A 10647-nucleotide genomic window follows, 5' to 3' on the forward strand; every position below is an offset into this window, starting at 1 on the left:
TGTGACTGAAAAGGTAAGCTCAACAAAACTGGTGTAGAAGGAAGAGTCAGACTTCACAGTCAGATGAGAAAATAATTACAAGGATTGTTGCAATGTATAATAAGGAAAAAAGCTGTGATTCTAATGGGATGAATCCATTTTTTTTAACAAATACCTATAGTAGAGAAAGGCATATAAAACTTGCTAGATACTTCTATTAAACCTCATTCCACAAGCCTTGCTGAATAAGCAAACCCAGGCTGGGAGTGAGGGAGTGGGAAGGATGCAGTGAGGATACCACTTGCAGACACCACGGTCTGCTTGACACACTGCTATCAAAGCTCTCTTTGGTGATTGAACTGATGCATTCCAGGACTTAAACGAACACACCGAAACGTTTTCCTCATTGACTGCTGGTGTGGACACATGACAAAGGCTAATTGTCCTGCCTGTTGGATAGGACAATCTCATCCCTGCAAATGACAGCTCAAATCATGTTTTCCCCTCACCCCACTGTACCTGAAACCCAGGAAAGGAGGATCTGATAGGAGGATATCATCAAAGACAAGAGATTTAAATACACATACGTACATACGTACACACACACATTCACACCATATACCCTGAGTTCTTATCTGGAAATAGTCTTTTTTTTTTAAAGAAACCTTTGTAGACTGAGCAAAACAAATAGGATTAGACCTATGTATCTTTGCTTTTAGACATTTTTTTCCTAAAATATACATTCTCTGAATGTGGGAGAGGTGACTAGGAGCACTTGTGCTCACAACAAGAAACTGGCAATAAAAAATATTTTACAGAGACCAATGGGAGGAGCTTTCATTGTGCTTCCTGCCTTAGGGCTGGAGGAAGTAGCTGGGACCTTTTGGATGCTTGCTACCTGTTTATCTTTTCAGGGGGCCAATTAAACATGGAATGCAGAATCTGTGTGCCTCCAGCAGTGATCTTGGCCAGATTCTTGACTTGGGATGGAGTGAACTGTAGGAAGCCAAGCATTAGAGATTAGTTGGCAACCTGGCTGAAACATTGTTTCTCACCAATCAAATCGCAGCAGCATAGGAAAGCACTTCATCTCTACTCTTTTTATTTTTTCCTTGTGTACGGGCCATGCTAATCTTCTCTGTATTGGTCCAATTTTAGTATATGTGCCGCCAAAGTGAGCACTAGCTCTACTTTTTAAATTTGTTCAAATTAATTAACTTGTAATATTGTAGTACCAGAAAAAAATCTAACAATTCCTAACTCATATGGAAAATTTAATTTTGTTTAGCCTCTTATTTTTTTTCTCCTAACCCTCATCTCCCTATCTCAGACATATAACATATGCCACATTTTCACCACATTACTCTACACACATGAGAATCCCTTAGGACAAGTAGAGTATATAATTATATGAGTATAAGTATATATAATGATAATTTTTATAGCAAACAATTCTAAGTATCATTCAAAATGGATAATTTGATAAATGATGACTATATAGTTATATATATCAGATCTAGATGCATGAAACTTGGCTGTGTTAAACTTTATCTTCTAGAAACCTTGAGAAAACCATTTAATTTATATTTGCTTCAATTTATCTACCTGTAAGAAGATAATAATTTCAGATCCATTGTTGTGATATGATTAAATGAAACCATAAATCATTGTCAAGAAAACTATAACATGATGAAAATCATTGAGATAATGGTTACCATCTTCAGTTCTAGGGGCTCTGTAACCAATAGCGGTGGATTCACGTGAGGTCTGCTACCTTTTAGTTGTGCAAACTTTGTAAAGTCTTCAGACTTGAACATGAGCTGTCTCATTTGTAAAAAAGAGAATGGTAATAATATCTATCCTACAGAGTTGTTTTGTCAGGTTTAAGTCACATATGAATATTAAGCTGTTAACACAGTGTCTGGCCAGCAATTAGGACTTAATAAATTAACAGCCAGGGTCCCATTGGAGAATATATGGCTTACACAGTTTAGAGTAATTTAAGGAGCATTCAATAAAAGGATAATTTGCAAAGATATGCAGAAGACATTGGAAAACCACAAGAGATAGTGCAGGGCTATTACCATCACTATATGGGAAGGAGTGAAGATATGGAGTTATCTGACCCAGCAGAAGAGAGTAAGGAAGAGAAACCTGCCTTAAGAGGTGCTGAGAGGCCTGGCATGTGTTGCTCAGTGGTTAGAGTGTTGGCCCATACACCAAAGGTTCACAGGTTTGATTCCCAGTCAAGGGCATGTACCTGGGTTCCAGATTCAATCTCTGACACCAGTTGGGGCACTTGCAGGAAGCACCCAATTGATGTATTTCTCTCTCTCATCAATGTCTCTCTCTCTCTCTCTCTCTCTCTCTCTCTCTCTCTCTCTCTCTCTTTCTCCCTCCCTCGCTTCCTCCTTCCCTCCTTTCCAATCACTCTAAAAATCAATGAGAAAAATATCCTTGGGTTAGGGTTTTAAAAAAAAGGGGGAAGAAAAATAAGGGCTGAGAGCTTTGACAGAGGGACTCCTTAGCCCAAGGAGCTCTTGCATAGAATTCATTCTTTTCCCTCTCTTCAATATCTAGCTCTTTGTTCCATTGACCTACCCAAGTAGAATTTAGAAGGCAGGGAAGCCACTGATTTAATCCAGAATTCAGTTTTTGTTGTTGTTTTTTATAAAGAGACAAATAGTAAGTATTTCAGGCATTCAAGCCATAGGGTCTCTTGAAAATAGCCGTGTAAACAATGAGTGTAACTATGTTTCAGTAAAACTTTATTTACATAATCAGGCTATAGTTTTCCAGATGCCTGATGTAGTCCATACAAATCAGTTTCCGGGTGGAGAGAGGAGAAGACTGGAACATGGATCAGGAAGGACAGATGGAGGATATCAGCTCAAAGCCATGTTAGCCGTGTTAACTTTTGCTATGCTTGCTCTTAATATGAATGCCATTTAAACTATATATGAACTGAATATATTAGCATATTTTCTTCAGCTCTATAGTGGCTTGTGCTTAATCATGATGATCTTACACAGGTGTGCTACAGAAAGCTGCAAATAATCAAAGCTGTATATGTTCCATGAAGGCAGCGACTGCATCTTCTGCACAGCTGTAAATCTGGGCCTAGCTCAGTGTTCTGGTGTATCATAGGTATTCAGCAAGTGCTGAATAAATTAATGAATACCACAGGTATTAAATGTACTAGGAAAAATAAGGTCATCAATTTGCATAGAAGTGTAACATACACACAAAAAGTACACATTTTAAATATATGGGCTCAATAAATTTTGACCAAGTTGATACTTCCATTTAATCATCACTCATACTAGAAAAACAAAGTCATTTTCTGATATACGTATTGCAAATATCTCTGCCTACCCTGGCTTTTCGTTTTACTTTCTGAATGGTGTTTGCTGAAGATCAAAAGTTTATTCCAATATTGCCTGATTTATCAACTGTTCCTTTATAGTTTCCATTTAAGGCCTCTGTAAAAAATATTTTCATACTTTAATAACATTAGAATATTATCCTGTGATGACTTCTAGAAACTTTATTGTTTCTATAGTCTAAAGAAATGTACTTTAGAGAAATATGCTTTTGTGTATGTTGCAAAATAAATGTCAAGATTCGGGCTTTGTTTATGGGTATGGTATTGACCCAGAATCATTTATTGAAAAGACTACCTTTTTAGTCATTTCACAGAAGGAGACTGAGTAGGAGCTTAATAAGAATTATACATCTTAGAGGTAGTAATAAATATTGCTAAGAAGTAAAACAATATTAGGAGAGTTTCAGAGGCAAAATGAATCTGTGGTGATAGAGGATATGTGCTAGAGACAAGATTTGGAAGCTTGTTTTATTGCACAGGAGATAATAGATGTTACTAACTATAAAGCAAGGTTTAATAGATATATCCCTTGCAATGGTTTTATTTTTGTATTTTTAGCTATAACAAAATTAAGAGAAGGGAGAAACCAAGGAAGGCATTTTTAGATGGTATAAAAAATGTCTTTTGGTTGATCTCTTCCCCTTACCCCCACACTCCTCTACCTTCCCTCTGAGGTTTGATGGTCTGCCAAAGGACTTATATGCAAGTATATAGGCCCAACCAATGGACACAGACAACAGGAGGGTGAGGGCATGAGAGGGGGGGATGGGGGATAATGTGGGGATAAGGACACATATGTAATAACTTAATCAATTAAAAAATTAAAAATATATCTTTTGTTTTGTTTTGTTTCTTTTTTTTAAGCAAAATGGAAAAAATATAGGGCATACAATCCTATCTAATAATAGACAAACAGGGTAATTGACCGTACCTTCGCTATACCTCCCATCAGCTAATCAGCATGATATGCAAATTAACCGCCAACAAAGATGGTGGTTAATTTGCATATGTAGGCTCCAAGCGGTGGAGCAAAGACTGAAGGTGAGCCAGAGCCACGAAGATGGAAGGTGGCTCCAGCCGGGGCCACGAAGGTGGCTCCAGCCGGAGCGAAGGCCTGGGTCCTGGGTGCCGGAGGAAAACCAGTGCCGGCAGCCAGGAGAAGGGAAGGCCTATTGCATGAATCTCTTCATGCAACAGGCCTCTAGTATAAAATAAAGAGGAGAAGCAACAAGTATGGCATAGGGAAGTTGTTTTCAAACTGAAGCATGAATTACATATTTAGAGGGCTTAACATGCAGATTTCTGGGTTCCATCTCTAGGAGTGAGATTAGATAATTTGCATTTCTGACAAATTCCTAGGTATGCTGTTGTAGCTGATGCTGCTTGCCTGGGAACTATATTTTGAGAACCACTAGTATAGAGTAACCTTTGAAAGAATAGTAAAAGAATCTCTATATATAAAAGCCTAAGTGTTTATCCGACCATCCAACCAGTAGCTATGATGCGCACTGACCCCAGTGGGTAGAAACTCAATGCAGGAGCTGTCATAACACACACTGGCCATTTAAAAAGAAATGGCACTGTGGACCTGGTGCCGACAAACCAACACTTGGCTTCCCCCAAGTGGGACACAGGCCCTGCCACCACCCTAGAGCGACACCCCACCAAATTGCAGCCAACACTGCCAAGACCCCACGGCGCAAAATGTGGCCCACAGCCCAGCCCAGCCCAGCCCAGCCAGGAAATGGTCACTGTGGGCACTGGGTAATGACATCACATAGCAATGCCCAGCTTCCTCTCCCTAGCGACTAGCCTCTGTGGAGTTTCTTCAGCCCAGGAACATGACTTGCTTTATAGCCAGGTGCAAACATTTCACACTTTAACCAAATGTCTGTGAAGCATTTTCCCGTGCCTCATCTCATTTGATCCTCACAGAAGTACTGGAGTAGGTAGATAGGAGACTTGGTGGAATCCTATTTTCTTTTCATTAGCCAGAAAATGGAGATTTAGAAAGTTTAGAAACTTGACCCGACTGAAAAGAAGAAAGAAATGGTGGAACTTGAAAATGACTTCAGCTTTTCTCACTGTGTGGAATAGAGTCAAACACTGCTACAGTTAAATATTTTACTCTTTGTTCTCCCTGCGAGATCTACAATAATAATCTGCTTTGTGTTGATATTTATTGCTGTGTTGCTGACAATTACCTGAAAAAGAAGTTGGGGTGCTTCACTGGGCTGGACAAAGTTTAGCTAAATCAAAAAGCAGGTCTAATTAGGCAAGTTTATTCTATATCTATAAAAGACTAAGTCAGCAGTTCTCAACCTGTGGGTCGAGACCCCTTTGGCGGTCGAATGACCCTTTCACAGGGGTCGCCTAAGACCATCCTGCATATCAGATATTTACATTACATTCATAACAGTAGCAACATTACAGTTATGAAGTAGCAACAAAAATAATTTTATGGTTGGATCACAACATGAGGAACTGCATTTAAAGGGCCAGAAGGTTGAGAACCACTGGGCTAAGTTGACTCGCACATGTGGAATACCTATAAAGTTCTCACTGGTGCCAATCGCATGCATGTGTTTCAATCTGTCATTGTGGATTGTGAATTTGGTTGACACTTCTATTATAGAGAAAGGGTGAATAGTGATATTAAAATATTTTTTCTAATTAACTTCCTTTCAATGTGCACGAATCTGTGCACTGGGCCTCTAGCATGTAAATAACAGGTAATAGAGTGATGATATTGAACAGTGATTTAAAGAATAATTCAAATGCTTGCTTCAAAGAATTGTAATGTGTTTTATTTGACTGAAGCATGGGACCTGGGCATAGACTTCCAGCATGTAAGATCATAAGCAATGTGGGCCTAGGATTATGAAAGAATTTCTAATTTACTAAGAAATGTTATGGCCATGTAGCTAGTAAGGAGTATAACTACTTTATAAATCATTTTTCCTGAGCCAGCATCCTGTTATCTCCATAACTTTGTAAATAGTGCAGTTTCCCTCTGCAGTATTTCTACCAAAAGTCAGCCTGATTGGTTTAAGAGCTGTGAGTAGCACTCCATGATAATTTAACAGATTAATAATTGTAAGGAGCAAAATCACCATACAGCATTGTTTTAATTCCATACATTGTGACTTTCACTTTTCATCAACTTACATTCCTAGGATAGAGATTAGTTGAATCACCACTATGATCAAGTGAATCTAGGTGAAAGGGATTTTCTTTAACATCTGGGGAAATTAGTTAACAAAAGTGTCAATTTAGAGTCAAGTTGATATTTACATATAGAAAAACATTACATTTATATGTTTCTGGAAAATTAAAAGAAAATATAGCTTTGTGGCAAAATTAAAATTGAGGTAAACTTACAAATAATCAGCATACTGCTTCTATAAACAAAAGGTTACATTGATTTTAAGCACTGAATAAAAAATAAATTTGGGGGAAAGATTTTAACTCCATATTCTTCAGTTTTTGTTTGTAAAAGTCAGGTTAGGTGTCCTTAATAGTAATGCAGCTGTTTTCTTTAAGTGAAATGCATGTTTTAGGAAAGCTGACATCTCTAAAGAAGGTGCAGACACCCTGGCAAGTCTCACTGACTATTGTCTCTGTCTAGTTTAACAGCTGGTGATGGGTTAATCCACAGCATTTCTGAGAATTCTCTTTTTTTAATTGATTTTTTGGGGTAACATTTGTTAATAAAATTATATAGGTTTCAGAGGTACAATTCTATAATACATCATCTGTGTATTGTATTGTGTGTTCACTGCCCCAAGTTGTCTCCTTCCATCATCATTTATCCCCTTTACCCTCTTCTGCCTCCTCCATCTCCCTTTCCCTCTTGTAATCACCATACTGTTATCTGTATCTATGCTTAATCCCTTCACCTTTGTATTCAGCCCCCAGCACCCTTCCCTCTGACAGCTGAGAATTCTTACATAGACAAAAATCACAGTGGAATTTGCCAGAACTCAGTACATTAGTATATTAACAATTTGAAAAAGGTACTGAAGCTAGAGATATAATAGATGAAAACCTGGGGAAATGGTAATTGTGATAGCATCAATAATGGAATTCTTTCTATACAGCTATAGCTGAGACTTGGTAAGGCAAATCTCTCAGCTCTTCAAAATGAGTCTAAAATGTCCAATAGCTTTCATCACCCTCAACCTGGGTCTGATCTGCCAACAATGAAGACGAGGCAAATGGAATTTCTAAGCTTTAAGCAATGGGTCAGCAAATCCCTTATTGGTTCTTGGCTCTTTAAAATAATTGAATGTGTGATTTTATTAAGCAGACATTAAAGACAGAGGAAGTAAAAGACTCCATGGAAAGCTGCTTATAAAGAACCATTTAATTTAATCAAAATAGAATATTGTGCTTTTTTCCCTTTCTTTATTGATTAAGGTGTTACATATGTGTTCTTATCCCCCCTCCATCCCCCCTCCCGCTCATGCCCTAACCCCCCTGGTGTCTGTGTCCATTGGTTATGCTTATATGCATGCATACAAGTCCTTTGGTTGATCTCTCCCCCTAACCCCCACCCTCCCCTACCTTCCCTCTGAGGTTTGAGCATCTGATCGATGCTTCTTTGTCTCTGGATCTGTTTTTGTTCATCAGATTATGTTGTTCATTATATTCCATAAATGAGTGAGATCATGTGATATTTATCTTTCTCTGACTTACTTATTTCACTTAGCATAATGCTCTCCAGCTCCATCCATGCTGTTGCAAATGGTAGGAGATCTTTCCTTTTTACAGCAGCATAGTATCCCATTGTGTAGATGTATCACAGTTTTCTAATCCACTCATCTGCTGATGGGCTCTTAGGCTGTTTCTAAATCTTAGCTATTGTAAATTGTGCTGCTATGTACACAGGTGTGCATATATCCTTTCTGATTGGTGTTTCTAGTTTCTTGGGATATATTCCTAGAAGTGGGATCACTGGGTCAAATAGGAGTTCCATTTTTAGTTTTTTGAGGAAAGTCCATACTGTTTTCCACAGTGGCTGCACCAGTCTGCATTCCCACCAGCAGTGCACAAGGGTTCCTTTTTCTCCATGTCCTCACCAGCACTTGTCATTTGTTGATTTGTTAATGATAGCCATTCTGACAAGTGTGAGATGGTACCTCATTTTTATAGTAAAGCATCAAATTGTTTGTGGTTACCCAGAAAAATATTCAGTCATGGAAGTTACGACCTCCTTTAACATTGAGTTAAGCACAATGTGTCCTTCCAGGATGCTCCAGTCTTTGATGATCAAGCAGAGGCAGTCCTCCCCTGGCCTCCTGCTGGGCACTATCTGTGAGGATTGCTAAGGGACTGCTGCCACTCATTGGACTGTAGAATGACACACCCATTACCATTTTCCCACAAGGAAAAACAATCAGTCCATGTGGCGCAGTCCCCCTCTCTCTAATCTACACAGAAATTATAAAGTTGAACTATATGTTTATTAATTGCAACATGTTGAATAGCTTTATGTTTTTTTCTTCTTAATATTAAAGGCAACTTATAGAATAATACATTTTCCCTCTGCCTCCACCATATTTAACCTCTCTGCCACAAACTAAATTTATTTTACTGGTGTGGAGCCCTTGATGAATGTTTTCTGTGTTTCAGAGTTCTTCAATAAACACAGGTTCTCTATTCTTGTGTTCGATTTGGGATACAGCAAGCTATGTATTTCTTTAAAGGACTAGATAATAAATATTTTAGGTTTTACAAGGTCCATGTCATAAGTATTCAACTCTGCCATCATAGTGGCATTTAAACAGACTGACCTGGGTTTGACATCTACTTCTGCTATTATGTGTCCCAGCATAAGATATGTAACATCTCACGTCTTAGAATTATGACTAAGTCTCTAGTCCCTAGTATTTCCTGAGACAGTACCACACCATTCCACCCAGTGCTCATCCTCCCAACAGTGGCTTGTGGAGGTGTTATGAGCCCCTAGCAGACTTTTGGCAATAGGTTCAAAGGGATTAATTCTGGGTCACGCAGCTAGCAACACAAAACTGGGATTCTGAACCAAAGTTTCTGAGAATTCAAAGCCTTTTGTTCCTTCTGAACTGTGATAATCTGGCTCACACTATGCTTCCTGATAAGAATGAGAGAGCAGGCCTCGTCAGTTTGGCTCAGTGAATAGAGCACTGACCTGCAGACTGAAGGGTCCATAGGTTCGATTCCTGGTCAAAGGCATGTACCTTAGTTATAGGCTCAATCTCTGGCTCTGGTCTAGGTACATGCAGGAGGCAACCAATCGATGTGTCTCTCACAGAGATGTTTCTCTCTGTCTCTGTATTTCTCCCTTTTCCTTTCAGTCTTTCTAAAAATCAATGGAAAAATATCCTAGGGTGAGGATTAACAACAAAATAATAATAATAATAATAATAATAATAATAATAATAATAATAATAATAAAATGAGAGAGCATGCAAAAAAAATGACTACCACATTTGGTGGCCTATGGTAGGTACTAAATAAATGTTGGTTTTCTTTCCCTCTCTAGAGAATCAATCCAAGGCTTGTTAAAGGCAGCACCAGAAAGATAGTCTGATAAATCTTCATCAGGAGAGAAGAGAACGGGAAAGAAACCTATCAGATAATATCAACACCTTTGAGTAGAAAATTCACTAGTTGTCTGTCTCTCATGCATGAGCAGTTTCTGATGGGCAACAAAATAGGGCCTGAGGCCTGATGCTTGCTGCATCCCTGAACTTTCCACGGAGAACACGCCTGTTAAATTTTCAGCTCCAGAGCCCATCTCATTACTTTCAGTGGCACCTGTTAGTATGCCTAGGCATTAGCAATATGATGTTTCTCTCCTAAGCTTACATGCCTTCCCAGAGGTTCAGAGATGAACCACAGTATGTGGCAAGGCCAGTGCTAGAAAGAGACGTCTGCGATCAGGACCCTGAGTAACAGCTAGTTCTATACCACCCTAAAGAAGGCAGCTGCCCTATGGTATCCCCTTGTTCTTTCCTTTTTCAGAGAGAACTTTTCAGGGTCTGACATTCTTATCTAACAAGGGGATACTGTCAGGTCCTGCAGAACTCAACTACAATTACACAAACCAATGGATTTATAAGGAGATAGGTTTTGCCTTTATATTAGTGGAGAAAGTCTACCTTGGGCCTAGTCTTCATTTTCACTTACAGCAGAGAAATAATGGAGGGAGCTCTGGATTGCAGGTTAGACTTTTAGTCCATTCCTCTTTTCCAGACAAAGGTCCAGAGGGTCTGATCTGGATGATCAGGATCCTCAAA

The 10647-nt window shown here is 38.8% G+C and overlaps 1 non-coding gene across 1 annotated transcript; it reads right to left on the reverse strand.

Moving 5' to 3' along the window:
- Positions 1 to 1054: 1054 nt before the first annotated feature.
- On the reverse strand, positions 1055 to 1161 carry LOC111826646. Its single transcript, XR_002829998.1, has one exon. It is a non-coding gene; the product is annotated as a U6 spliceosomal RNA (small nuclear RNA).
- Between the last annotated feature and the right edge of the window lie 9486 nt (positions 1162 to 10647).

The sequence above is a fragment of the Myotis lucifugus genome, unplaced genomic scaffold (genome assembly GCF_000147115.1).
Source record: "Myotis lucifugus unplaced genomic scaffold, Myoluc2.0 scaffold_92, whole genome shotgun sequence".
Lineage (NCBI taxonomy): Eukaryota > Metazoa > Chordata > Mammalia > Chiroptera > Vespertilionidae > Myotis > Myotis lucifugus.